Source organism: Sminthopsis crassicaudata, chromosome 1 (assembly GCF_048593235.1).
Source record: "Sminthopsis crassicaudata isolate SCR6 chromosome 1, ASM4859323v1, whole genome shotgun sequence".
Taxonomy (NCBI): Eukaryota; Metazoa; Chordata; class Mammalia; order Dasyuromorphia; family Dasyuridae; genus Sminthopsis; species Sminthopsis crassicaudata.
Window position 1 is genome coordinate 168331949 of NC_133617.1, and position 27095 is coordinate 168359043.

General features: G+C 34.9%; 1 protein-coding gene and 1 pseudogene across 1 annotated transcript in view; one reads left to right on the forward strand and one right to left on the reverse strand.

Moving 5' to 3' along the window:
- Positions 1 to 27095, forward strand: part of BMP6 (bone morphogenetic protein 6) — a 196767-nt gene that overhangs the window by 9896 nt on the left and 159776 nt on the right. The gene's annotated exons all lie outside the window — the stretch shown is intronic.
- LOC141552200 (aspartate aminotransferase, mitochondrial pseudogene) overlaps positions 9522 to 27095 on the reverse strand; it is a 48409-nt pseudogene continuing 30835 nt past the window's right edge.

Sequence of the window (27095 nt, forward strand, 5' to 3'; positions counted from 1 at the left end):
AGAGAGAGAGAGAGAGAGAGAGAGAGAGAGAGAGAGAGAGAGAGAGAGAGAGAGAGAGAGAGAGAAGGAAGGAAGGAAAGAAAGAAAGAAAGAAAAAAAAGAAGAATAAAAGTTTATATAAACAAAGTTATTTCAGGTAAAATGCACTAACAAGGATAGGAAAGAATGAAGATAGGTTTCCTGAAGAAAGTGGCACTTGAGTTGAATTTTAAAGAAAAATAGAGATTCTAAGGGTGAAAAGGGAGTGCATTCCAGGCATGGAAGCATGGGAGACAGTCCATACAAAGGCAAGAGATGGGCAGTGGGATGTCATGTACAGAAAATATTAAGTAGGTCAGATTACCTGGAACTAGGTAAGTGAAGGGAAGTAAAATATTTCATGTTAGGAAACATAGCCTAGAATCAGATTGTGAAGAACTTTATGAGCCAAAGAGAGGAATTAGTGCTTTATCTTAGAGAAGAAAAATAATTGTCTTAAGGTGGAGGGTGAAGAAGAACTGTTTTGAGTATAGAATTTTAGTCACCATCTAGATGAAGGATAGATTGGAGACAAGAGAGATTGCAGACAAGAAGAAGCTTTTAAAACATATTCTTAATATGGACTCCAAGGAATCTTTTAAGAAGTCTACATACTTGGATGAGAAAAAAATCACATCATTACTTTAATATTAGTTTCTTTTTGTGTTCCTATATATTTAAAAACATTATTCCAAGGGGTCAATAGGTTTCACTAGGCCATTAAAGGAGTCCATGACACACATGACACTTCTTAAGGTTACACATGTAAATAGCTACTATGTCTCCTTCACAAAACCCAACTTGATGTCTCCATGCTTTGATAACCTTTCCAGACAACAGCCTCATTGTTTTGAGACTGTGGTATCACCTGTTATTTAAAAGAGACTATCTTTTCCAATAGAATACAAACCTCTGGAAGGCAAAAACTGTTTTGTTTTATTATCTGCATGGCCTAGCACAGTGCCTGATTTATTTCAGGATCTTAATAAGTTTTTATTGAATATAACTTTCTTCTACTAAATTTTTGTTCAGCTATTATGCTCACTTTTTAAAAATTCCTTCACATTAATGAATTCCTTTTCAAACATTGTCTTTTCTCATCTTCAGAAAAAAATTTTTTCTCCCTCTTTCTTTTTTTTTATTTTAAGTTATCAAAGGCCTCTAATCATAGTCAATAAACATAAGAATAATTTAAGGGGATCTCTTGCCCAATCCTCTTTTAATTCTTTTTTGTGTATGTGTGTGTGAAGAAATGTGTGTGAAGAAACTCCTTTTCCCTTCTTTCAATGGAGAATCAATCTTATTCTCTGTATGTTTAGCATAGTGACATATTTGTATTGAAGGAAAACCACTAATTTTGAAGTATAGATTCAGTTTTAAAAATTGTGCCTTTCAAGTCCCACAGCTATATTCTTTTACTCTTCTAAACCTGCTTTTCAAGCAATGTTCCACAAGCATTTTCCACATAAAATGGAAAATCACCACATCATTGGGTTAGAATTAGAACCGGAAAGTACCTCAGAGATAGATGAAGACATTGAGGTCCAGGGGGAATGACTTGACTGAAGACACTAAGGAAATAAGCATCAGAGCCTTTGACCAAGTTGAATGTTTCCATAAGAAAACATTTCATTTGTATAGTTCAACAGTTTAGTTATTTATTTCTATGAAAGGATTTCTATAGAGTAAATGTTTATTTAAAACTTTTTTTTTAAAGCAATGGGGCTAAGTGACTTGTCTGGGGTCACATACCTGAACTTAGGTCTTACTTATTCCAAAGCTGGTGCTCTATCCACTGTGCTATGTAGCTGCCCCCAAGTCATTCATTTAGGTACTGTTTTCTTACTATTCTCCTAAAAAGCAGGGTAGTGGGCTGATTTAGGCATAGTGTCACTTTGGTTCCAGTTTCTAGAATCTCTGGCACATCCTGAGTACCCTGACAAGCATCATCTCTCAGTATTTTAGGAAACTCTTTAAAGGGCTTAAAAGTTCTTTATATTAATGGAGTCACAGATCTATACTATATATTTATAACTCAAATGTGGAGGAAAACTTTGGGAAAAGAATAGAAGGAAAATGACTGTCAAAAGAGTTTATCAGTAAGTCTGGAACAAAGAAAACATTATATTAGGAGAAAATGCATTTGCTATAATTGGCAAATAGCCTCACTGAATTTCCTGTAGCTTAATTTGTTAAGTATTTAAGGCACTTCTGATATCAAACAATACTTCCCAGAGAATTTTGAAATACCAAACTTTTAAGTTCATGCATCCATCTAATCTAGGGTTCTTAATCTTTTTTGTATCATGGACACCCCCTCCTCTTTGACAGTTTGTTGAGAGTCTGGACCCCTTTTCAGAATCTTGTTTTCATATGCATAAGATAACATGTACAGAATTATAAAGGAAACCAATTATAATGCAATGCAATTATTAGAATTTTTAAAAATGAAATTCAAGGACAAAAGATTAAGACTGATCTAGTAAATGGAATGAACACAGTGATCACATCTAATAGCATGTGGGACTTTTTGCACTCATTACCCTTTCCCCCTTTCTGTCAAGAGAATCAGAAATTTATAGCTGGAGGAAATTTAAAAGTCATCTTATCTAATCATTTATTTATTAGGTGAAGGAACTGAGGGCCAGAAAAGAATCTGATTTTATTAAAGACGTACAGAAAATAGCAGAGCCACATATATGTATATATGTTTATATTTTGAACTTTGGATTATTGTTCCAAATGAACTTTTCCCCTATAAAGAGAATTGTATGCAATACTTTGCCTGTAATGATATTTAATCTGCCATCCTTCCAGTACAGTATCTCTTCTCCTTCCACCATCCTTTATTAAATAGATTTGGAATATGGTAGAGCCAATATCTACATTACATCCGGTAATTTCATTATGTGTCCCTATGGTCCTGTTATTGAAAATGTAGATATGGCTGACTGAATGCAGGATTTTGCTTAATCCATTTTTTCCCAAGATGCTATTTTCTTGTAGAGTGGGAGAGCCTTCCTGACTCTGTTTGATAGGAATAAGCTCTTGACTGGTTTCTGTTAGATAGGTTCAGGCTGTCTGCGGACTGTAATGTCCTGTGTCTTGGTACTCTGATTTTACTTTAATATTATTTTTTGCATCATCAAAAAGCTATGTGAAGCATAAAGCTGTGGCACAGATTAAGCTTTGCTAAGCAGTTGCTTAGTGAAACCCCCCCCCATTCTCTCAACAAGTGAACTTTAATAACTGCTGTGTTCATTATGATGACTTTCCTGTAGCTTCCATTTACCCTTTTCACCTTGTTCAGAATGTGACTTCTAGCCTTAAACATCTGCCTTTGTTGATTGTTGTTCCTGTATTTTCAGTCTTGTTAGTTTCCTGTGCATGAACATTTTTTTAAAATGCTGGTTTGCGTATCAGCAAAGCATGAACTAACTTGTGTCTTAATGGACTGAGTTGTCCTGTTCAGGGAAGAAAAGAGATCTTGGGAATGTTTTAGTTTAATCTCTGAAATTAATTGTTTTTTTTTCTTCTTTATTTCTATAAATGTCATCTGAACATTTCCAATGACTGATTTACAGGTCTTTTTCACTTCTAAATTCAAATTGGACAGTATTTTTTGTTGTTTAAAAATTTGACCAATATACATTTTTAATGAAAGGTTACTCATATATTAGCAGATAATGATACAGTACCTGTAACATTGTATTGGGAAGAAACCATAAAAGATATTTAAATAAAAAATGTGCAGTTTTAGAAAGTAGTAAAATGTTGTTGATTTGAAATTCTAAAAAATTCTATTATGAATGATGCCTTGTTGGTATGCAAATATATAATTTTTAATTTACATGCATATGTTTGTGTTTTGTGTTTCTCTATGCTGACACCAAATTCATCAGAAGTTTCCTTGGGTTTTTTAAGTATAGGAATTTTAAAATCTTTTTTCCTCTACATACTTTCTCTGAGGTGTCTGTCACCATAGTACCTAGACAATCAGTCAGTCAGAGATATGAGTGATTAAATTTCTCTGTAGTTGGTACTCTACTTGATCCATGCTCTGCAGGATTTCAGGGAGCAGAATAAAAAGAAAAGCTAAAGAATGGACAAGAATTGTAGGAATCTTGACTTCATAAAACTATTAGAATTTTTGTGCAGGGGCATGCGTGGGACAAGAATATTTTCACTTGCTTTCTAAAAATTCAAATGGATTTACATAACATGGTATATTGGAGAGTATATTGGATTCAAGTTTTGGCAGTTGGGTGAGTCACTCAACCTTATTTGATATCTGTTTAAAAAAAGTATAATGATAATGGGGACTACTTATTTTAGATAGTTGCTATGAGAATGGACTTTATAAACTTTAACTTTTAAGTTAGGAGAATTCAAACAAAGATCTTACTGTCATTAGAGGTAGTGTTAAGAATTCTTTCAGATCTCTTCAAGTAAAGAATGCCAAAGATAGCACATATAATAGAGTAAAATCTATTGGGAAATATATAAATCAAAAGTCGTGCATTTCAGATAAGGCTTAGATTGATTTCTCTTTGAGATCTCTGCAAGAAAATTAGTTATTAAGCAATTTAACAGGATAAGTGACTAATACTAGGCACACATTTAGATCCTAAGATCATAGATTTAACTAAAACCAAAGCCATTTGCACAATGCCACAAAGCTAAGAAATGTCTGTGAGATTTGAGCCTAAACTTTCCTTATTACAAGTCTGGTGCTTCATCTATTTCACTAGTCTAATAATAAAATGGTTGTTAATAATAGCTAGCATTTACATAGCATTGTAAGGTTTGCAAAATACTTCACATGTATTACCTCTGTTGCTCCTCAAAACAACTCTGTGGGATAGCTATGGTTATCATACCTATTTTACATCTAAGGAAATTGAGATAGACAGAGATTAAGGATCATACAGCAACTAAGTATCTGAGGCAGGATTTGGATTTGGATCTTCCTTACTCCAAGTCCAATATTCTGTCCACTACTGGGTCAAATACAAAAAGATTCTTTAATGCAAGATGATGTATTTGGCAAAATTTGTTAGCCATTTATTTGTTATTCTAAGAGAATTTCAAACGGATTTTTCCTGCTAATTTGGATAACCTTCCTTCTAACTGATCCAAAGTAGTATCCTATGTTAGCCAGATTGTCATTTTTTTATTCAGTTACATAGATGAAATATCTCACAGAAACAGAGATATATGGCAAATAAATGATGTTATGAAACTTTTCTTAACATATCTCATCATTTATGTCATCCTCATGAAAGTGACTGCTTAAGCTTGGTTTCAGATAGTATGGGGATATTTCAAAATATCACAGAAAGTACACTGGAGTTAGATGATAGAAGTTCTAATCTCAATGAATGAAGGGATATGAATTTAAATATAAGAACATCTTTCTCCAGATGTTTTATAAACTTAAGTAATAACTTGTTTCCAGAGGCAAAGACCAAGACCTGACTGATGTTATTTATAAGGAAAGAGAAGTACAGTACTTTCTTATGACCTTTACCTCAAAGAAGAACTGATTATTATTTTCTAATTACACCCAGAATTACACTCTATTCTGTTCTAACTGTTCATATTATTTTTAATTTTTTGGATTTTGGGGAAGAAACAGCACAAAGAGTTTTTGCATTGTATAATGGTTAGGGAGTGAGTCTTATAGACCTGTGTCCTTGCCTCTGTTCCACACTGTTCCACCCTGGTTACATAGCCAGCCATGGATAGGTCACAATCTCTCAGAGAATCAGACACTTTTCTAAGAATATAAATTAGAGGAAAGTTGTATATTTGCATTGATGAAAATAGTTTCCACATCAGGAGTTCCCTGACATGGATGAAAAAAACAGCTCTTGACCTTTCCCTTCACCTCCCTACAAATAAAGAAAGCCAAAACAAACAAAATGCAAAGGTATGGCAATTAGAGGGGAGATATAATTTTCTTTTTAAATAGAAGTTCTCTATCTGTAGTATTATCTTCCCTAGAATCATTTAATGTGAATAACCTTGTTAGAACATATGAGTGACAAATAGGTTTACCCTCTCAGATTTACATTAGAGCCACATGCTGTGGCTTTCTGGAGTGGCGAAAAGCCCTGAGCATGGAGAAATAGAATTTCACTATTTTTACATGCTATTAAGATCAGTTATCATTAATCAGAACCACGTCATACTTCTACTATGTCCAAAAAGTTTGCTTCCAGCTTTATACAATGTAGAAAGTGTACATGTTAGTAAATATGACTATTCCTGCAGGTGTAGATGCAAAAAGCACTTATCTTGTCAGTTTCTGCTTTAGACTTGCTTGGCTTCAGTTACGAAGGTGTTAGACATTCTGTTTACATAAGGGCTAAAGGGTGACATAATGTCTATTGAAGCAAAGTCACTTAGCTCCCCACTAGGCAACCGGGAGCATTTAAAAACTGAGAACAGATCAAAGACATTAGCCAGGTTTGTGATACTCCTATCCAGGAGCCAAGGAGGTGTTGCTGAGGTAGGGAAGGGTGGTCTCTTGCTTGCTTGGTCTCTTGGTTGGTTGCCTAAAACAGACGTGTATTATTGCATCACTGTCTCTCCAGAACTTTACTCCCTCAGCTTTTCAGACCATTGGGGAGATGAATCAGGGAGAATTAAACTGTGAGCAGCCAATCCAAGGAGACTACTTAAGTGGGAATAAAATAGTGTCCAAATGGGTTGGAAAAAATGTCAAATTGTAGCAAGCACATACAAGATGTGAAACATGAGTCTGATGCTTATATTTACAGACTGTTATAAAAGTATTACTTAAAGTCAAATACGATTTAAATATTTCTTTTTTTTTCCTTTAGTGTATAGATTATTTTACAAAAGGATGCTTCAGTTTTAAGATGAAGAACAAATTGCTGTTCTGGCCTTTACTGTAAATTTATGCTCCGTAATAGAGTCTTGAAGATCGTTTTGTTTTTCCATGTATGCCAGACTACGGAGAAGTAGGGGTGGAGAAAGGGAAAAGGTGGAGTTGGTACAGACAGTAGAAGCACAAAATTCATAAACTTATTACTCATTTCATTTGATAGGATAGGCTGAGTACATAGAACGCAAGTTAATTCATCCAACATTTATTAAGCACCTAACTGTTTAAGAGACTATGAATCATGGAGAGGAACATGTTAGAAAGTTTAGAAAAGACACAGTCCCTTGTCTTGATGGTGCTTGCATCCTAGTAGTCAATACCAGTGTTTTAACAAGGGCTAGAAGCATGGTGTCATAGAAGTTGGGATTGAATCATATTGAAAAAGAATTGTAAAATAGGAGAAGAGAATAAGCATTTATCAATTGATTCCTATGTGCTAGGCACTGTGCTAAGTGCTTTATAAATTTTCTTTCACTTCATTTTCACAACAAACCTATCACCCATCCTAATAAGATTATTACATTTTGCAGATGAGGAAACTGATAGACAAAGGTAGAGTGACTTGATTAGGGTCATAAAACTTTGAACTCAGTTCTGTCTCAACTCCAGACTCAGTACTTTATGTACTGTGCCAACTAGCTATCCCAGTAGTCATCTGATTCCCAGCTTCTTAAGCTGTGGTTCACAACCACATATGGGGTCTTGTTACTGAATGGGGTGACCACAAAATTATCATTTATTATCAGTGAGTGTTTGATTTATATAACTCTTTTATTTACTATATACCTGGGGTCCTATGAAAATTCCTTGAGTGAAAAGGGGTTATAAATGGAAAAAGTTTAAGGAGCCCTGGTCTAGTTCAATCCCTTTCCAAATCAAAACTGCTATCTACAGATGGCAAAGAGAAATTTAGTGGCTTGCAACAGATATCAATGTTAGGACTAGATTAAAAATTCATTGAGGAAGTTTTTCTAATATGTCTTAACAAACTTACCTCTGTGATAATAATGGCCTGCTAACCTCATCAACTTCTCTGTGAGTTGTTAGAGTTAATTTGTCTAATATATTGTGATGTTACTATTTTTCTAGTTCCTAGCTTTCAGAACTTTTATTTTTATACATATACTTTCTAATCAATAACATTGTAACAGAAAAACCAGGATGCATAAAGGTCTACATGATTATCTTGGAGGGTGGTCTTTTTAAGGGTAGCTAGCCACACAGAGAAGCTTACAATCACAGCTCTAAATACTCCTCTCCTGGGACTGCCTTATATAGACTTGTCAGGAGGCAAATTTTGGACAACCATGTTAAAGTAGTCTAGTAGAGTAGGGGCAGAACAAGAGATAATTGAAACTTTTACAATGATGCTGTTGTTAAAGTGCAGTCATTTTGCTAATTTCTCCTTCAGTCTTTTACTGAGAAAGGCAAGGAGAAAACATGCCCATTCCTTAAATGATATTCTAGTTAATTCTCAAAGAATTTGTATCCTGATAGGAAGAGTTTGAAGGTTCATTTAAGCAGATAGGGAAAGAATCAAGGGGAGATTTGAATCTTTGAAGCAAAGGGTAAAAACCAACAATAAAAATGGGGAAGGACAGGAAAGTTTAAAAAGTTTTTAGATGTTCAAAGGGCAAGAACCACTTTTTTTTTTCCTGTTTTTTTTTTTTTTTTTTAACAAAGAAAAAAAAAAGTTTTCCTACCAAAAGCATTCATGACTTTTATAAAACAAAGCCTTGCAATTCATATTGCTTCCTATCCATCAAGGAAGACCAATAAGAGACAGGTATCACAACTACTAGACAAGTCTTCTTAGGAAGCTTTTAGCACCATATGATGTAGTTTTGGTGTGTGGGATAAATGGTATTTGGCATCTTGATTAAAACTTTTGAATATTGTAATGCCTGGAAATTCAGAGCCTTTATTTGAAAGAAAAGGCTTTAAAAGAAGGGGAGAAGTTGAGGAATTCTGGCTTTAGAGTGTGATTTTTGTCTGAGTTACTGTAAATGTAAATTTTTTTGGAAAAGTTGTAGAGAATAGGTTTGGGGAGTTTGTGTTAGCTCTACAAAGCTCCAGTTTCATATGGCTATATCTATTTATATATCTTTCTGAGATACATTCAGTGGTTGAACATTAAACACTATATTGAAGAAACTATCACCATCTTATCCTCCCCAGCCCAATTATTTTGTTGAATTTTAGAAAAGGTTGAAGATGGGACCATTGCCTCTACGCTATCTAACCAACAAGAGTTCCTTGGTTACTTGATGCAAGGCAAGTTAGAAAGTTTACATTGTTTGAGTGACTACTGATATAGAAATGCAATCATCTTTTATCATGTATACAAGGATAATGTCTGAGTCAACCATTGTACTTGCTTAGGTTTTAACCCCATGAAATAAAACATGTCATTCTGGTCAGTGGCATTCTGCCAATTGTGGGTAGAGCCCTTTTTACTAAGGTTGGAAAATAACTGGGTCCACAGACTAATATGATATGCCATATCTTCTTTTTATTCTTTATTGCTCAGAATTTAGGATATTGGCTGTTTAAGATTGTGGGAGCAATTCAGGCTCCATTGAGAGGGGTGTTAGAATTTGTGGAATGAATCATGATTTTCATCTGGGATTCCACCTTTGTGCTTCATCAATATTTTATATATAGATATAAAACAAGGATTGTATCCTGTGGGGTTGTGAGCACAGGAATGCTGGAGGATGGCACTCTACTCTGAGGTTTTCAATATGTCTTCCATAGCTCCAGTGAAGTCAAAGCCACAACTTTTGGGATCATAGAAATGGTACCTAGCACTGCATGCCAGCATCTCTGAAGGTGAGGAGGTGATTTTCTGAGAATGGTTTGGAAAGATAGATATACTTGTTCAACTTAGAGAACTTTTTCAGAAAACTGGCCTCAAGACACAAATTCTCTGGTTCCAGAAATGGTCTGTACAGTGATATATTGGCCACTTTTCAACAATTTATTAATTTCACCTAGCACTAGTTCCTTGCAAAGTTGCCTTGCAAAATTCAGCTAGGCTTGCAATAGGAAGGTATTCTTTGTCCAAGTGCCTGTCTTAAGAATATTGTGAAGAAGATAAGCTAGACCCCAACTCCTAGCTTTATATTTTTGTTATTAGTATCTGTTTTAGATCCTTCTGTAATCCCCATGTTAGGACCAGGAGGGCCCATCTCTAATGGGTCCAAAAGGAACTGGCTCTGTTGGCAATAATCCTGAAATTCAAGTGGAAGGGGAAAGCTCCAGAAAGCAGATGACAAGAATGCAGAGGAAAAGAGGATTAACAGGTACAATTGCTGCTGGCTAGCAAATAAGAGCATACTAATCTTCAGAATTTTTATGTATTTTATAATCTTTTAAATTTGTTTAATTTCCCTTCTCCTACTCCAAGCAGGATATAAGAAAGGAGATTCTCTCCTCTCTCTCTCTCTCTCTCTCTCTCTCTCTCTCTCTCTCTCTCTCTCTCTCTCTCTCTCTCATTCTCTGTCCCTCTCTGTGTACCCCCCACAAACACACATTCATATCTTTTGTATTCATGCTGAGTCTTTGATTAAATTCTGCTCTTTAATTTGCCTTGCTATTACTTAAGTTCCCCGCACTTATGAATCCCTCCCTTGTCTTCTTCCTTTGCTTCTCCATCTGCCCATCTCTTCCCACCCCCCTTATTTCTTTTAGATTTTGGAAGGTGCTATACCCTTCATGGTGTGTGTGTGTGTGTGTGTGTGTGTGTGTGTGTGTGTGTGTGTGTGTGTAGTGTTGCCTATTTAATTCATTCCTAATGTAAATAAGTTTTCAGAACTAAGAGTTCTCCTCCTCCCACTAATGTTTCTGTGTCTATGATTCCTCTGCATCTTATTTATATAACACAATTACTATTTTAACCTTAATCCTGCTCCAATCTTTCTTTTGAGCTTCTCTATTGTTTATACAATCTTAAACATATGGTATACATTTCCCATGTTAAAAAAATATAAATAATCTGTTAATATTGAATTCCTTGAAATTGATCATTGGTATTGGCTCTTAAATTTGTTAACTTTTCTATTGTGTTCAGATTTGGTTGATAGAAAATTTTGAAAATCTGCAAGTTTTCTGAATGTTCATTTTTTTCTTCATTCAATATTGTAGATAATTATGTGGGATATGATGTTTTTGGCCTCAAGCCTAGTTCTTTTAACTATTGCTATATATGATTTGTGGTCTTTTATTGTGGCTGCTGATAAATCCTGTACAATTTTAAGGGTAGCTCCAGCATATTTGAATTGTTTTTGTCTTGTTTTTTGCAAAATTTTCTTTTTGATCTTGAAGTTTCAAAATTTAGCAATTATATTCCTATGGGTTTTCCACAAAGGATCTCATTAAAGTAGTGATTGGTGTATTTTTTCTATTTCTACTTTCCCCTCATATTCTATCATTCCAGAACAGTTTTCTTGGATTGTTTCCTGCATTATTATGTCACAGTTCTCTTTTGGTCACAACTTTCAGGCAGTCCAATTATGCATATATTTTCTTGATTTGTTCTCCAGATCTGTCTTTTTTCTTATGTTTCACATCCTGCTTTACTTTTTCATTCTTTTTAATCTCTTTTCTTATTTCTTGGTCTCTCATGACTTCACTAACTTCCTCTTGCCCAATCCTAATTTTCAAAGAATTATTTTCATATTTCATGTAAAGTTACATTTCATCTTTCAACTCCTTTTCTAGTTAACTAACTTTAAAAATAATCTTCTTATTTTTCTTGAATGGTTTTTATTTTTATTTTTTTAGTTTTTCCTCCATATCTTTCATTTTATTTTTAAATTCTTTTTTGAGTTCTATAAATTCTTTCTGGACAGGGAGCCATTTCACATTACTCTTTGGGGTAGAATCTTTTTTACTTCAATGTGCTCCTCTGAAGATGAATTCTAGTATTCCCTGTTTCCATAGTAAGTTTTCTTTCTTTTTTGCCCATTCATTTTTTTTTAAACTAGAAGGTATTAGTGTAAGCACCTTTATTTGTGTGTGTGTGTGTGTGTGTGTGTGTGTGTGTGTGTGTGTGTGTGTGTGTGTGTGTGAGGGGATGATGCCTCTGCCTTCAGTTCAGCTCTCCCTTCTCACTAGGAACCTCAAATCAAGAGCTCCCCTCTTCTGCAAGTGGCTGCAGTCATAGTGTCCCTTGCTGTGCTACTTCTGCACTCACTCAGTATGCTGGTTCCTTTTCACCCAAGGTGGCATTTTTGCAACCCAAGTGGGCCTGGCATTCCTAAGCAGCTGATTTTGATTCAGTCTTCCAGGACTCAGACACAGGAATCTGGGAGGCGAAAATTCCTGTGGTTCCTACTGAGGCTCTAGTCACACCTAGATAGCCTGGGGCTCCCTACTTGAGTTTCTGTGGAACTTCCCAGTTTCTGTGGAACTAGCCCAGAGGTGTTTGCCTTTCACATGAGTTAATCCCTAGCCTAAGGTCTTTCTTCAGATCTTATTGGGTTGTACCTGGAGATTGTACCTGTTCTGTCCCAAGTATTTTTGATTTTTCACCAGTCTATGTTCTCTCTGAAGTGCAAATTTGTTCTATTTGTGAAGGATATCTGGAGAGCTTGAAATTTATCAACCTATTCCGCCATCTTCTTGAATCTTCCCTATTTCATATCTTCTACTAAAAATCATCCTCAAACAAATCTCTTTCCTAAAATGGATAGCTATGGGAAAGCAGGAAAGAAGGGAAGAAACAAGCACTAGTTCTCTCCTGGGAGATTAGAACATTCCTTGCTTTCTTCTCTGCTTTACTCAGTTCTATGCCCTTCTCTTCCTTCTGGTTGTCTCCTACCATGCCCACATTGCTCAGGCATCTTCCAACTGTCATACATTCCTCATCTTCAGGAGTTTTATTCTCATTTATTACATAGTTTTTAGGGAACCAACTGCTCCCTCTAGCTGTTGTACTCTACCTATAAGGTCTTAGAATCAATTAATGTTAAGTGGGGGTGGGGGGTCATAATATCAGAGGTTTTAGAATTGGAAGGAAACTTAGAAATCATCTAGTCCTTGTTCCTTTTGGTAGGCAAACCAAAACCCATATCAGATAGTGTAATGGTACTCTTTCCACAGAAATCTTTGGCCAGAAAAATAAATAGCTAGACTAATATATCCTCTCAAGGGCCACTGAAGATCCCTTAATCATAAAGACTATTATAGGTATAGTTCATCCTCTCCTGAAATGGGAAGAGAGATTATTTATGAAGAAGTGGTAAGAGAGAGAGGGTAGTGGGAGGCTCTAGGAAGTTTATGCTCACAACATATTTCAGGATTTTGGTAACTTAGTAATTTTCAAGGGTAACATTTTCTTTTCCAAGAAGCTAATTTTTTGTTTTTGGTTTGTTTTTTTATAATACAATATTCTATGGGCTTTTCATTTTGGATGTCTTGCTTTTGTATTTCCTCCTGCAAATATTGTAATTTGTACTCCCAAGCCTCAAGGAAACAAATTCCAAGTTGTAGATCATCTGTTAATTGTTTTAACATAATTTTTTTTCATGAAGAAAGACAAAAGTGGCTAACTAGATAAGGATCTAGTCATTAGAATAATTTAAACAGCACATGGAAAAGATAAACATGTGTGTCCTGCCAGTACATTTTACATTCTAAAAGTTCCAATGACAATGGCTCTCTGGCATCCTGGCCTCTGAATATTTGGTCATTCATGAACACTAAAGCAAGCTGATTTAAATTCAGGAAGTATCTTTCAGTTCACCAGTCATGATTGACTATGCATCTACTTAAGGCACGATATTAAAATGGAATTACAATTTTGTTTGGAATGTTGTCATTAAAAATGAATAGTTAAAGTATAAAGCATATGCTTTTCTATCCTTCCTCCTATTTAAGATCATACTGTGATTATTTTAATGAGGAAGAGCTACACCTTTGAAAATAAGGACATGTGAGGATAATAGTTTAGGTTGTAATTGTGTGTGTGTGTGTGTGTGTGTGTGTGTGTGTGTGTGTGATTTCATCTGTGTAGGGAATTCTTGGTAAGAAAAATTCCTTCATGTATAAGGAAAAATAATTTGCTATATAGTCTTAGAGATCTGGAGCTACCAAGAGTTTAAATGATACAAACAATGTCATTAAAACAAGTTTGAATTAGTGGCAGAATTTAAGTCCAATTCTACAATAGTCTGAAGTCAGCCTTTTACTCACTATCTCCCACTATTTATTGTTGTGATTAAAATAAAATCATTTGTAGTAGTTTTAAAAATTTGTTTAATTAGTTTTTTTCTAGAACTCATATCTTATCATCCAGCTGATTTTACAATTGACAAAAACCATTTATGAGGTGGCTACCTTAGTTTATAAATAAGGGTAAAGTGTCCTGCATTTAGAATTGGAGAATGTTTGTTCAAATTCTGCCAATATTATTTTCTATGTGAGCTTGGACAAATAATTATTCCTCCTTGGACCTTAGTATCCTCATCTGTAAAATTAAGAGGGTGTCTAGAAAATGTCTAAGATTCTTTCCAACTTGTCTCTTAATTTCTGTATGCCTCAGTTTCTTCATCTATAAAATAAGTGGGTTGGACTAAGTTGTGTCTAGGGTCCTTTTCTGTATTCAAAGAAATCAAAACAATGATCACATCATATCCATTCCAAATGAGATAACTTCATTGAATTCTGAAGATCAAATATCTTATCCAGTCATCCCTTCTATACTTAAAATACCTACCTAAACAATTAATAGCTTTTTTTGTTTGTTTGTTTATTTGTTTATTTTTTTGTTTAGGGAATTAGGGTTAAGTGACTTGGCCAGGGTCACACAGCTAGGAAGTATTAAGTGTCTGAGACCAGATTTGAACTCAGGTCCTCCTGACTTCAGTGAAGTCACGGAACCACCTAGCTGTCCCAATATGACAGTTTCTATATAACCAATTGAGTCATGAGAAATAGCCATTGACAACTCAGGAAAATGCCCAACCCTCTCCTACTAACGATACAACTAAACTTATAAATATCTACCCTGAAGTTGGTTTTACTCAAAGCAAAACCTATAACATTTCATAGCTGTGGATCTTAAAAATAATATGTTCTGGATAGCTTAAATATTCATCTGTTTAAGGGCAAAGGACCTGATCATTTGATTTCTCAAGGCTTTTCAAGCTCTATGGTTACACAAATGTAAACTACTGATTTATTCACTCAAAGACTGGTTGGGGGGGCATTTAATTTTTATCATTACTATGAATCTCTTTAGTTGAAACTCTTAAAAAAAAAAGATAAAGGCTAAAAACCAGTGAAAACAGAATACTTTTTTTTTTTTTTTAACCCAAAGCAGCTTATAATAGGTCATTTTTGCAAGGCAATAGTTATAATCCTCTTTTCTGGTGAGCTCTCGTTCCTTTTCCACTTTTAGTCACAGTTCCCTTTCCTCACAAACTCAGAGCCCCAATTAGTAAAGTCTCTGCTTCATTCATTGCTGTTGTGGGTCCTAAGATCAATTCCTTGTCAACTACTCTTCCTTCAATATGGGTTTGTAAACTTCCTTGATTTTTGTGTGGATAGTTCTCTTTAAAGCTTTTTCCGAATCTTCCCTATTTCTTAGCATGGCCCATGATGGGACCACCATTTATAATGGTTTTCATAGCTCCCTATTTAGTCTGGGACTTCTTAGTCTTTTTCTAGAAGTATGGTTATTTCCTCCAGCCAACTTCACATTCCTCATGTCTTTTTTGTCTTCTTCCTTCTCATTGCACACTGGCATCTGGCTTCTATCTGTCTTGCACAGGGAAGTGAAAGAAATTTCTCCAACCTATATTCAGTCCTCTACCAGCTAGAAAATATTTAGTCCCACAAATTATTCTGAGTATATAAATATACTCTGTAGGTCCCCATTATGTAGAGACAGGGACTTATTTTGTGATTTCATTGACACAAGGAATTCCCAAGTGAAAAATATCTTTGTAACTTATAGTTTTCAGAAATTGCCTAGAACACAGAATTTAAGTAACTTGCCCAAGATGACATAGCCATTCTGAGTCAGAAGTAAGGACTTGACCTCAGGTCTTCATGCTTTCTGGGACATCTCTATCATTTATACCATATTCTTATTATACAATACCCATGAAATTATATATGAAGAAGTAAGATTCAAAGTATACTTGATGGAAAAGTCATATTCAAGTACCTTCTATTATTAGCGTGCCAACTTTTTTGAAGATTCTGCCTGGAAGCTCTTTTTCTCTCTGGTGTCAATGCTTTCTGGTACCAGCAAGTACCATTAGACATATAATACTTGCTGTGTTACCTCCCAGTTTTACCAATTATTCTGCCAAATTGGGAACAGAAAGGGTTGCGTTGAGAAATGCAAAGTATATTCCTTTGGCAGAGAAATGGATCCTACATCACTCTCATGGGGCTTCTTGCCAACTGAAATAAAGTGGAGACATCAACCTCCCTAACTGGAAGGTTCTCAACAAGGCGGTGCTTAAGTTACTATGTTTCAGGACTAGTTTTGGTTTTTAAAAGTGAGAAGTGATGATGTTTCCTTGAACTCCACAGAAACATTACTTTATACTTTCTTTACCCTATCCAATAGAATTTCCAGACTACAGACCCTAATCTTGTCACACAGGACCTCAGTAACCATTAGTGTCCCAATAGTGTAGAATAAAGCAACTAAACTCTTTAAAATGAGTAGTTGAGTTGAAACATCCATTTTTGTTTGAGGGTAAGACTACAGAAATATCTGACAATTTGCATTATGAGGTAAAATTACTGCGTTGAATTTACTCCGAGGAAAAGCTCTGTGGAATAATCACACACAGTGTGGATTATAGCTTAGCACAGTGCCTGGGACATAGTTGGTGATTAATAAATGTTTATTGATAGCTTTAGCTTTATATAAAGGAGCCTGTTCAGGGAGGTCACTCCAATGAGATAATCGTATGAGTTAACTACTATCAGATATCATTTTTTCAATGTTAATGATTTCTTTGCTAAATGTAAAAGGTTCCAATTAAACTGAGCAAGTAAGTTTTGTTTTATTTTTGTTTTTTACAGGACTAATTGAGACTATTTTGAAAAAGGTAGATTCTGTATTAATTATGGAACAGCCATATTGTTTTGTACAACAAACTTTTTATTTTCTGAATTTCCATTATATACATAAACCTTTAATCTGAGAAGCATTACCAAGCATACACCTGACTCCTATTCTTCAGTGAGCTTCTGCTCAAGAAAATCAAGTCTAATTTTGCTGTCAGAGTCTAAGCAACTCAGATATAGGGAGGCATTGCCTAATGCATATGAAGTCATTGTAGCACAGAGGTGTTAGAGCATGTGGGTGTTAGAGCAAGACTTGAGTTTGAATCCTGTACTCTTACCTGTGTCCCTAGGCAAATTGTTTAGCTTTTTTGAACTTTAGTTTCTTAATATATAAAATGTGCATATTATTTTCATTGTCTCATCTATTATGAGAAAAGTATTGTATAAACCAGGAAGTATTTTATAATTCTGAGCTATGTAGATATTCCAAGATCAAAATAGGATAGAAAACAACTTGGGATCATTTAATTCTTTGAACTGTCTGTACCATTTCTCCCTTCCATTTGCAAAACAAACAATCAAGAGCTGAGTGCAATTTTACTTTAATAGGTATGTTCTGTACTAATCAATAATAGATATCAGAAAGCAACAGTAGCAAATATACATTTATTCATTGCTCATGTATAAGTACATATCAATTATTTATATGATGTCATATGTAACTGATGTCATGATTGTTTGGATGAACCCTTTTTAAACTTTGTAATGTAAGAGTTGAGTAATGGGGGAAGGGAAAGGCCTATATTCAGAATAAATATGATGTTAAAAGCAAAAGACTTCAATAAAAATAAGAGAACATCTATACTATGTAGAAAAATGTCCTAGGCATTAATGGGAAAGTAGAAATATAAAACTTGGATAAGAAACAATTCATGCCTTTATAGAATTACAGTCTAGTAGGGATAAGACAAAACCACAGACAACTAGAATATATGATATTCCATGATAGGTACATTGGAGAGATGCAAAAGATATTTAAAGGTTCTTTCTGTAAGAACTGCTTAAAGGGAGTTGATTTTGGAAGAAGAACAAAGTGTATAAAGCTCTTGCAAGAGTTTGTCATATATTTTTATGGTTTTGAAAGTAGCCACCAGCTCAGAAATGCAGCTGATGTTTAAGACATTTACCCAGAATAACTAAGTAAATTATTTCATAGATCTTTTCTTCTATCCCTTGTCCTCTTTACTTCCTTCTTTTCTAACTTGCTCTGTCTAAAGGCCCGAGTAGCTTCACAATTTTATTAAAAGGGTGTAATAAAATATCATATTAGCTTGGGATATAAGAGACTATGTCAGCCAGGGGTCAGAGTATCTTATAAAAGAGTAGAGTAACCAAAAAGCCAGATTTACTCTTAGGATTTTATTTTGTGCCTGGCACTAGTGCTCTCTCACTTTCCATCTCTCCTTCTCCCTCTCTCTCATCCTCTTTTCCTCTTCTCTTCCTCTCTCCCTCTCTTCCTCTCTCTCTCTCTCTCTCTCTTTCTCTCTCTCTCTCTCTCTCTCTCTCTCTCTCTCTCTCTCTCTCTCTCTCTCTCTCTCTCTCTCTCTCTCTCTCTCTCTCTCCCTCTCTTCCTATCCCTCTTCCCTTCTCCCTCTCTCTCTTCCTCTCCTTTCTCTCTCCTCCACCTTTTCTTCTCTCTCCTCACCTCCCTCTTCTTCTTCCTCTTCCCTGCTTCCTCCCTTTTCCCTTCATCCTCTCTCCCTTTTCCTCTCTCCTTTTCTCTTTCCTCATCATCCTATCCTCCTTTTCCCCCTCTCCTTCTCTCTCCCTCTCCCTCTTTCCTTCTTTCTTTTCACCTCTCCCTCCCTCTCCCTCTCTCCTCCTTCCTCTCCTCTCTTCCTGTCCCTCTCCCCTCCCCCTCACTCCTTCTCCCCTTCTCATCCCCCCCTCTGCCTCTCCCTCCCTCTTTCCCTCCCTCCATCTCTCTGTCTCTGTCTCTCTGTCTCTCTGTCTCTCTGTCTCTCTGTCTCTCTCTCTCTCTCTCTCTCTCTCTCTCTCTCTCTCTCTCTCATATATATATATTAATATGTCACCAAAACAAGTTTAGTTGTTTAAAGGAAAGCTTCAGAACATTTTAGATATTGGTTATCAAAGCAAGTCCCAGAATGAAGCACCTGTTCCTTAATTAATTAGGTTATTAAAAGAAAATACTCTCTTTTGTTTATTTACACATAGTATTGCTTCTTCAATCAGCATCTTACTAATGAACAGAAAGAGGAAGAAAAATCATAGAATGTTAAAGTTACAAGGTACTCTGGAAGCTCTAATGCTTAGTACAGTCCAATGGTCACAGCTGGTACTTAATAAATGTCTAGTGAATGAATAGATAAATTATCTAGTATAAATATTACATATTTATCTAGGTGGAAAACACTTTAAACACAGGTGTCATTCACAATTCCAGAATATTCTTAAATAAGAGAGGTGAAGAGGGGACTCTTTTTCAATAACTAAAATAATTTGTAATAAATTACTTCATGATTTTATTAAATTAGTTTAAGGCTATCAGTTTAAATAGAAGAGAATATCTCTCTTTCTATGTACACACAGAGTAATATAAAATTGGAGGGTGAGTATTAAAAGTACAATGCAAAATACAGTTCTTTTCAGGATATAATTTTGTTCACTAATCTTATGGGTTTTGCTATTTGATATTGCTTAAGGACAATCTTCACAGTACTTATAGTACACAGCTGTATGCTATGAGACTATGCTGGATTTTATGAGTCAGATTACTGTTACCGAAATGTTTGTGAAATCACATCTTAAGTCATATATTTGCATCATGTACAACCTGTTTGACAATCAAAACATTATGGCCTTCAGCACTTAGCTAGTAATTATAGTAAATTTTCCAGGAGTATACTCCAACTTAACATAATTAGGTAGTGGACAGAAAAAAAATGCAGTATATCACTTTAGTATAGAATTCCATGTGTCTAAATGGATAAACATTTGATCTGAAATCTCTTTTCATAAATTGAAATATACAGTACTATTCTGTACTGGGATCAGTCAATAACCAGTGGGTTAAAATATTGAGGAGCCTTCCAGCATACTCTGTGAACACTATAGCTTGGGACAGGAGCACATGAAAGAAGAATTCAAGCCCTAGAGAGACTAGGCTGCTCTTTGGCAGTGACATAAATTGATGGAAATAGTACTGGAAGAGTGAAAATAGTACACAGAAATCAAGCTACGAGCAGGTATTACTTGAAACCATCATGTATTGATGTACATATATGTATTCCAGAGCTGTGTTCTAGACTCAGTTCACACTTTCTCTTATTGGCATTGGCATTAAAGCAAAAGGATATAGTTTGACAAATGAATATCCTTCACATCATTTGTTCATTCCACAAATATTTAATGCATCAAGCACTTTCCATAATGTAATTGTTATGGTGCTTTCTTCTGAACCAAAGGAACCCACCTTCCCTTTACTCTCCCACCATTTCAAACAAAACTTTGATCTGACAATTTTTTTGTTTTATTGACAAAGGAATTAGTGGAATCCTTACTCCATCATTTTCTTTTACCTGTGGGGCCTTAAGTACCAATTAAGCTCTCAGCTTCATACTCACCTGCAAAATAAAGCAATAGAATGAAATGATTTCCAAAATCATTTCTAGCTTCATTTCTATGATAGTATAAGACACTATGCAATATTGCACAAAGATACCTAAAACATTGTTCCCCTATTTGCATCATCCAAGAGAGTTTTTATATTGATAATTCTCTATACTATTGAAATCATAGATTTGGACTCTTCTGCCAGGTTTAGATATAAAGAGTGAGAAATATTTATAGATATATAGGACAACTTGCAAAGTTTGGAGGATACTAAGATGAAGACAGAACAGTCTTCTCAAAGAGTTTATAATCTACTGGGAAAGCTAAGATATAAACTCAAATGACTAATACAAAATAGAATAAGGTATATGTGAGGAGTGGTGTCCTATAAGAGATTGGTAATAGAGCATCAGGGCATGCCTCAAAGAAGTGATATCTGAGCTAAGTCTTACAGAACTGATAGGATTTAAGCAGGTGGAAATTGGGGAGAGTATGTGTGAAAAGAAAAAAAAATCTGAATAAATTTAGTGAATGGTGAATAGGTCAGTTTGGCAGGACAACTGAGAGTGTTAAGGGCAGTGGTATGAGATAGAAGGAAGTACATGTTAAGTGTTGTATAAGTACTATAAACAATAGATACTATAGTACATGAGCACACCCCTAATCCACAGATTTGCTAATTGTCCCATTTTGCAATAAACTTTAGGCAGTGTTGCCTAAATAACAATGCTGACATCCTGCCTTAGGATAATGTACCACTCTCTTTCTAAAACAGTTACATAAATGTAATGCCACACATTTTTAATGTTCCCCATTAGATTTAGAATATCTTGTATCAAAACATTGTTCATGGCCCCATATTCTCATATTTCTCCTTCAGGGTTTATGCAATAAGCTGACATAGGGAATCTTAGTAATATTTTTGATGTAAAAGCTGCCTGACGATGGAGACGTCCAGCTGTGCTGAAGTCAGTTTTGTAATTACTGTACACTGGGAGTGTAGAGTCGGGAACCAGAAACCTTCTAACAACTGGCAAGATGTAGAGACAGCCCGTAAAATGTGACAGTGTACTATAGGCCAAGTTTTGCAAGTGACCTCGAAACCTGCATGTGTGTTTATATCCCCAAGCTCTGATTTGCACATATAAATAGAGTTGTAAGTCTTTGGTAAATGGGATGATATTTTAGCAATCTGTGTTTCTTAGATGCAACTATATACAACTATAGTATGTTTCAGAAGCAAACTTAGAACACAACAATTAATTTAAATTCTACCTTCTCCAAGAGGGATATGTTAAAAGTTTTCAAATAAATGAAATCATCAAAATATCTTTTTACCTTGAATTAAAAATTAATATTTTTCAAAACAAAAGTTCTCACAAATTTACCTCTTTGTTCTTCTGTACATTACCACCTCACCATCTCCTAACAGTGCTTTCTCTTTAAAAACATAGCCTTGATGGAAAAAGAATCTAGTGGAATTCACACAAAGAATGGTTTGCTATGGAGGGTGAATTGCCAGATATAAAAGTTTAGTTTATAGTGTTACAGATTTGGTTTTTGAAAGCTGAACTCTATTTGTGCAGAGCCCTGGCAGATTCTGCAATTGCAAAAATACTGCTGGAGTTCATCATGCTTTTTACTGGGGCTTGTCACTAAGGGAATGAAGAGGTGGGGACACATTTCCTGTGTTGTGGAAAAAACGTCAGGTACAGGCAGATGTACAGGTGTGACCTCCTTGCCCTATGGACAGGGAGGGGCCAGACCTGCTTTTCTGTAGTTCTGAATTTTGAGCAATTAATTAAACAACAACAAAAAAAGTTTCCTTGAATGGTGATGGTGACCAGTGGGCTTTTCACCCACCCTCTTGGCTCATGCTTATGGCAAATAATTGGACTACAAGGACTAATATATTGTCGAGTGTAGTGAGAAATGCCAAAAGAAAAAATCTACTGGATGAAGTCCATTTGTCCTGTGTTCATTTCTAGCCCTGTAAACAAACACAGCTGTTGAGTGATCAGTGCTCAGATGTGGTGAAAAAACAGTGATGCATTGGGAGTGAGATCACAGCAGGGGGAAAAAAGTTACGTTATAAGGCTCCAGGAGGAGAGGGCTGTCCTCAGCTGGGTTTGGACTGTATATCTTCATCTGTGTATTCCAAGATAACTTGGGTGTGAGCAGAGTGAACTCTTTGTGTTTTCAGTTAATACAGTTGAGTGTTCAGAATGATCAAGATGGGAAAATTTGGGGAAAGAAAAGACATCTGAAATTTCATCTGCTGTTTTATCATATTTAATCATTATTTCACAAATAACCTCTTAGCTGCCTTTTGGATGGGACATGGTAGGAGACACAAACTTTTGTCTATCACTTTACCTTATGCTTTTGTCTCAGTGGTGCATGACTTTGAGCAAAAGACATTAGTTATCCATGAGCCAAGTATCCTAGATTTCTGGCAAATGCTGTAAGTCTTGGACTCTCCCTCTCCTCCCTGTAGCTTAGATTTGTGTTATGATATCTTTTGCCAATTGACTTGAAAGGGCTAAAGATGTTTTCCATTACAGAGAAACCTGTCACTCTGATGTGACAAACTTTTTTTTTTTTTTTTAAACTAAGTCAGTGGTTTCCTTTCACTACTTAATGTGGTGGCCAGATTTCACCGTCAAGGTGATCTGCCAACTTTCTGCTGCCCACAACTCCTGGTATTTGCAGCCAGCTGCCTATTTCTCAGAGACAAGGAGAAGAGGACTATGGGAACAGGTGTCCTCAGGGAGCTCAAATGGTCAGAGATTATTGGAAGGCTTGAAGAGAGTCACTAAGAAGTACCTTTCCTTGTCATGAAGATATTGTCACTATCATAACTGGGCACTAAGGAGGTTCTAGGATCAGTTATTAGTAGCCATGACAAAGATCTCTTTCTATTACTGTGATTAGTCTATAAGACTTATTCTATGCTTCTGTCTCTCTTCTATTGCATAGCCTCATTTTCAGTTCCTGGTTTTGAATATGGATTAGAGTCTAGGCGTGTACTTGGTTAACTTGTATAAATCAGGAGATTTCACTGCAAGGATTAAATCTAGCCTTATTTTTAACCTATATACTACAGTGGAGAAATTCTCCTACTCTGCCTACACCATTCTGTATAACTGAAGTTATTTTTGTTAAAAGGGATAGCTGAAAACACATACCAATGATCAAATGGATCAAGGTGATCCACTACCCATTCTCTGACTAGGTTAGAGGTTGCAGCTATTGTGTTTGGGGGATTAATTGATAGAATTATTTCACCATAGTGATTAATATCTCTCATCTGGTCTTTCTACCATGTTTAAAGAAGACTTCTTCTGTCTTACACATATAAAATGTACTATTCAAATGTCAGTGGGAAGCAAATTCCATTCTCTCTCCATATAAAGCCTCATTTCCCATTTCCCTACAGGAAAGTCTAAGATGCATTATGAGAAGATTCTATTTATAGAATCATAGTGGTACTTTAGGAACCATTCCCTACTCCATTTTACAAATGAGGAAATTCAGATGATCAAAGTTATTATTTGTCCAAGGTCACATAGAAATTTGTGAGAATATAGAGATTTGAACCAAATCTGCTGCATACAATTTTAACTGAGACTTGCAGGTATATTTGAAGGTTTTGATTTTATTCCCAGGTACCTCCTTGCTTTATTGGAATCCATTAGCAGATAATTTTAATGAAGTCAAAACTGTGGATCTTTGAATGGACCCATTTATCTTCTTCTAAAGCAAAAGCCATATTATATACCATCAACCCAGACCAGCTGTGTCACAAGTGCATGCTTTAGTTATAGGAGAAATAAGGTGTAAACTGAATTAATATCACCTGTTGCCATTACATAGTGAATTAAATAAAAATAGAAAGTCCCTCCTCTTTTACTCTGCTTCTCAAAGAAACAACTTTGACTAGATCTATTGCAATAGAGAAAGATAACCTTGAATTTGATCAAATATTATTAAAAACAAACAAAACCCAAAAAAGACAGGAATGACAAAGTTATTAACTCAGAAGAGGAAAATAATACATATTAAAATTCTTTGAAGAAATGAAGTAAGACTTTCAGAAAGCTAGTATAAAAGAAATGATAGCTGTGCAAAAGAAACTTGGGGGGGGGGGAAATCAGCAGTCTAATAGAAGAGGTGCAGAAACTTACTGTAGTAACAAACAATTAAGAATCAGGTTTGACCAAATAGAAATGAATGATTCCAACAGACAACAAGAATTCTTGAAACATAGCTAAAATAATGAGAAAATAGATAGCTCATCAAAAAACAACTGACCTTTTAAAACAGATAAAGGAGAGAAAGCTTAAGAATTATAAATGACTGAAATACATGATCAACAAAAAAGGATCTGCTTATCATGTTTTTAAAGAAGATTATTAAAGAACATTTCTTAGACATAGTGGAAAAAGAGAGTTATATAAAAATGCAAAAAAAAAAAAAAATCCATCAGTCATCTGAAAAACAAAGACAGCAAAACAAAATCAAAACTCCTAAGAATATCTCTGCCAAAATCTAGAGTTTTGAGATAAAAGGATTCAGAAGGAAAGAATTCAGATAAAAAGGAAACTCAATCAAGATTTTATTAAACAAATTTGTTATTAAATAATGTTTAAAAGCCTAAAGGAGCAGAAAATATAGGAAATACCCTCTCCAAAGGATGTCTATAACCAAAAGTAATTTACCCAGAAAAATATATAGGATGATTCTTCAAGGGAATTTGCGGGGGAGAACTTCTAAACATTCTTAATTCTGGAAAAAAAAAAGAGCTGAAAAGGAGTTTTAGAATACAAATACAGAAGTTGGGGGGAGGAATAAAAAAGTTAAGTTCAAGTGAATAATAAATAAGGAGGGACTTTATAAACATGGACCATTTACATTCTAATGATCCAGGATGTTAAGAGAATTTTTTCAGTATCCTAAGGGGTCTTAAAGGTGGTCAATTGAGATAGAAGATACATTATTTTGTTATCTTTTGAAAATGTGCCAAAAAAGTAAATAAGGATTGGAAGTGCTATATTAGGTAAAGATGGGAAACTTGTTAACAAACATAAAAAGAGTATGCAAATAGAACCAGATTCCAAAAGGGAAGAACTGGAGGAGCAGGCCTCACTTGAACTTCACTATTACCTAAACTGTTCAAAAAAGACAGAACACAGATATACATGAACACACACACAGAATTTGGCATAGAGATACATTCAACTCAACAGGGATACAGATAGAAATAAGAAAGGAAAGGATGTATGAGGGGGAAGGTAAATTCAGGGAGAGATTAGTCATAAGCAAAACAATCTCTAAACTTGGAAGGTTAAAAGGGAAGGAAAATGAATGACAACTTGAAATAGTCTGGAAGTGAAGAATACAGAAAAGTGTAAGAAAACAGAATGGATGGACATAAACAATCAATTTATGTGAATAGGCTGAAGTCACCATAAATGGAAGAGGTGAGCAGAACAGAATAAAAAGCAAAACCCAAATAATTTGTTGTTTACAAGACTCATATTTAAACATAAAGAGAGTGAAAAAAATTTATTCAGAGCTTAATATGTGTCAGGTATTTTGTTAAGTATTTTACAAATGCTGTTATTATCACCATTTTATAGTAGAGGAAATAGAGATTAAATGACTTGCCTGTGATCACAGACACAGTAAATGTCTTTAGGCTGGATCTGGATTCAGGTCATCTTGATTCCAGGCTTCATATTCTTCTCATTGTATCACTTAGTCACCTAATATAAAAGTTCATAGCAAATTAAAACAAGGAGTTATAGCAAAATTCATTAGCTGGATAGCAACAAAAAGTAGGGATACCAATTATTATTTCAGTCATAGAAATAGATTGAAAAAAGATAAGGGAAAGGACTATATTTTACTAATGGTAAGATACTGATAAATTTCCATACTCTGCATATATATGTAATGTGTGTACATATAATGGTACAGTTTATAAATATTTAAAGAAAAAACTATATGAATTAAAAAGAGAAATTGTAAAAACATTATAGGGAGAATTCAATTTATCCCCTTATCTTTGGATAAATTTAATTTAAAAAAATAGACCAGAAAATATTTAAGCATCTGAATAAAATTTTAGTAGTAGCAGACATGATAGACCTGTGGCAATTATTTAATGGAAATAAGAAGGACTATACATATTTCTCATCTGGCAAGTCATCTGTATAAAACTGATCCTATCTTAGGATGGAAGACTTCATAAACAATTGCAAAAAGCAGAAATATTATATCTACTTTTTATTGACCACAATACTAGAAATGTTAAATAGGGAACCACTGAAAAAATATTAATATCATTTGGTGTTTCTGTAACTTAATTATAAAGAATTGGTGGTTGAAGAACAAATAAAAGAAATGATGGATAAGTTGTGTTTTTTTTTCCTGAGGCAATTGGGGTTAAGTGACTTGCCAGGCTCATACATCTAGGACTTGTTAAGTGTCT